The sequence below is a fragment of the Ahaetulla prasina genome, chromosome 11, assembly GCF_028640845.1.
Source record: "Ahaetulla prasina isolate Xishuangbanna chromosome 11, ASM2864084v1, whole genome shotgun sequence".
Classification (NCBI taxonomy): domain Eukaryota; kingdom Metazoa; phylum Chordata; class Lepidosauria; order Squamata; family Colubridae; genus Ahaetulla; species Ahaetulla prasina.
Genome location: NC_080549.1, coordinates 4,131,222 through 4,134,207, shown reverse-complemented (window position 1 = coordinate 4,134,207; position 2,986 = coordinate 4,131,222). Strand labels below are relative to the sequence as shown.

At 53.1% G+C, this 2,986-nt stretch overlaps 1 protein-coding gene across 1 annotated transcript in view; it reads right to left on the bottom strand.

Annotated features, from left to right (window-relative positions):
* Positions 1-236, bottom strand: part of AFF2 (ALF transcription elongation factor 2) — a 340,517-nt gene extending 340,281 nt beyond the window's left edge. The window contains exon 1 of the mRNA XM_058196752.1: positions 1-236. This exon is cut by the window's left edge and continues 150 nt beyond it. The gene's annotated coding sequence lies outside the window, so the exon portion shown is untranslated.
* Between the last annotated feature and the right edge of the window lie 2,750 nt (positions 237-2,986).

Here is a 2,986-nt window from a genome sequence, read left to right as displayed (position 1 = left end):
GAGGAGGAGGAGGAGGAGGAGGAAGAAGAGGAGGCCGGGGGCGAGGAAGGCATGGGGGCAAGCGGGCAGCCAGGCGGGCGGGCAGGCAGGCGGCCGAGCCCCGGCTGCCTCTGCGCCCAGCCGCCTCGCCGCGCTGCCAGCAGGACTGGCCGGCGGTGGGAGGGGAGAGCTTAGAAGGCGGTCGCCGCCGCCGCCGCCGCCGCCGCCTGCTCGGGGAGCGGGGCTGCTTTCTGCCGCCTGGCTGGCTGGCTGGGGAAGCTCAAGCCACCGCTCCCCACAAGGGGAGGAGCGAGGGGCAGCGGCCACCGAGCGGCCGCGGCTGGAGCATGGCTTGGAGGAGGAGGAGGAGGAATAGAAGGAAGAGGAGAAGGGGGAAAGAAAGAAAGAAAGAAAGAAAGAAAGAAAGAAAGAAAGAGCAGCAGCAGCAGCAGCAACAAGGGGCGCGTTCCCACGTTACAGAAGACACGCGTCGCAGCCTTGGCCGGGCCCCGCCCTGATCTTGCCCGAAGGGAGGCGCCAGAGAGCAGCGCCCTTCTCTCCGGGGTTCTCTACTCTTTCTCCCCCACCCTCCCCGCACTTCTCCTCCTCTCCACGCCTTTTTTTTTTTTGCCCGAAGGAAACAAAGCCGTGTCGTGTGAACCGGGTCGCTTCTCCACGAAAGCCAGCCCAGAAGAGGGAGCAACTCGCCTCCCTTTCTCCAAGGCTTCCGAGAGGAGAAGACACGCTATCCCTCTTGGCTAGATGGGGATTCTGGGTGTTGTGGTCTCACTGGGGTCTGGGAATGTGGGAGCTGAAGTCCCCACCCTCTCAGTTTGGAGTCAAGGGTGGAAGACTCCAAACCAGAAACTCTTCCTAGGCAGAAAGTCCTCTTGGACCCCTTTCGGGGTAGTGGGGGGGACTAGGACAAGTCCAGTGTTTATTTTCAAAGAATGGGTTGTGTGAATGCAACGTTGGCGTGTTCAGCTTGGGTTTACTTCCAACCGGCCGTCATTTATCTAAGATGAGATGAGATATTAATGTAGGGATCCACTAGTGGGTTCCACTATTTTCCACAAAGCTACAACAAGAGGTTTGTTTGTTGTAGCATGCACAACGTTTCTCAAAAGACAGACTGCGTTTGCCGGAATGCAAAACCAGAGGTGGGTTTCAGCAGGTTCTGACCAGTTCTGGAGAACCGGTAGCGGATATTTTGAGTAGTTTGGAGAACCGGTAGTAAAAATTCTGACTGGCCCAGACCCCATCAGCTGATTGGGAGGAAATGGGGATTTTGCAGTATCCTTCCCCTGCCATGCCCACCAAGCCACGCCCACAGAACCGGTAGTAAAGAAAATTTGAATCCCACCATTGAAAACCCCTTATAAATTAATCTATTTCACCAAGAAACTGCTCTCATTCAAATAAAAAAAAACAACAACCAAGAAACTCTCAACCTGGTTAGTTACAGGTTCAGAATGGAGAACAGGCTAAAGCTAAACATGGATTTTTGCTGGTTTGGGATTTAAGGCGCTTAAGAAATCCGCATTTTGTTCCTATGGAGATTTGAAGTCAGCAAAACATGGATGCTTTGCTCATCTGCTTATTTATCAATTATTGGGGGAGAAGAGGTTTTATTTATATATCTATCTATATATTCTTTTCGGTCTTGCTTGCCTGGGATCGGATTCAGACATTCCTTCATGACAAGTTACCATTGGCTGAGCTGTGGCTTTCAATTGTCATTTTTGGAGAGATACATTTGGAGAGGCCCTCCTGTGGCCGGTTTTGAGATTGACCGCGATGGGGAGGACGTGAAACCTTAAGAAGAAATCAGACTAAAGCTGGAAAGGGACCTTGGAGGTCTTCTAGCCCAACCCTCTGCTCAAGCAGGAGACCTATAGCCGTCCCAGACAAATGGCTGTCCTTTGTTTAATCTCTAATTGAAAAGCTCCTCTGATGGAGCGCCCGCAACTTCTGGAGGCTGGTTAAATGTTCTGACCATCAGGGGATTGTTCTCACTATCACTGCTGAGGAATTCTGGGAGTTGAATCCTGAGAAACTGAAGAACAGAGTCGGAAGGGACCTCCAAAGTCTTCTAGTCCAGCCCCCTGCTCAAGCAGGGAGACCCTCTAAGATCTTTTCAGCCATTTCTTGAAATGTAAGAAGGACAACTTCTGAAGATTCTACCCCAGAGGTGAAATGCTCCCGGTTCGGACCGGATCGGCTGATCCGGTAGCGATGGAGGCGGGTGATTTGGAGAACCGGTGGCAAAAATCCCTGCCCCCTCCCCCCCCCGCCACCCATGCTTACCCAGTTGCCCGGTCGCCTGCTTGCTGCTTCTTTCTGGCTCACTCGCTTTTCCCGCCCGAATGGCAGGAATAGGTTGTAAAAAATGCTTTTAAAAGTAAAAAAAAAGATTGTGCGCCAAAGCTGATCACCTCCCCGCACGATGTTCTACTTGCCTCCTTTTGATGTGCACTGCACATGCTTGCACACACCTTGCGTTTGGTACATGGTGCGCACCGCACATGCGCACGCATATGTAAAGGTAAAGGTTCCCCTCGCACATACGTGCTAATCGTTCCCGACTCTAGGGGGCGGTGCTCATCTCCGTTTCAAAGCCAAAGAGCCAGCGCTGTCCGAAGACGTCTCCGCAGTCATGTGGCCGGCATGACTCAACGCCAAAGGCGCACGGAACGCTGTTACCTTCCCACCAAAGGTGGTCCCTATTTTTCTACTTGCATTTTTTACCTGCTTTCAAACTGCTAGGTTGGCAGAAGCTGGGACAAGTAACGGGAGCTCACCCCGTTACACGGCAGCACTAGGGATCTGAACCGCTGAACTGCCGACCTTTCCTGGCTGGACCCTAGGTTCCGTAGGCAGGAGAGGAGGGAACAACAGAAGCAGGGGTGGGGCAGGCCTAGGAAGTGCTGAGTCATGGAGCCGCACCCCACAGGATATAAAGGCAGCAAGAGCTGCTGTGTCTCTTTGTAATAGGCACACTGCTGGT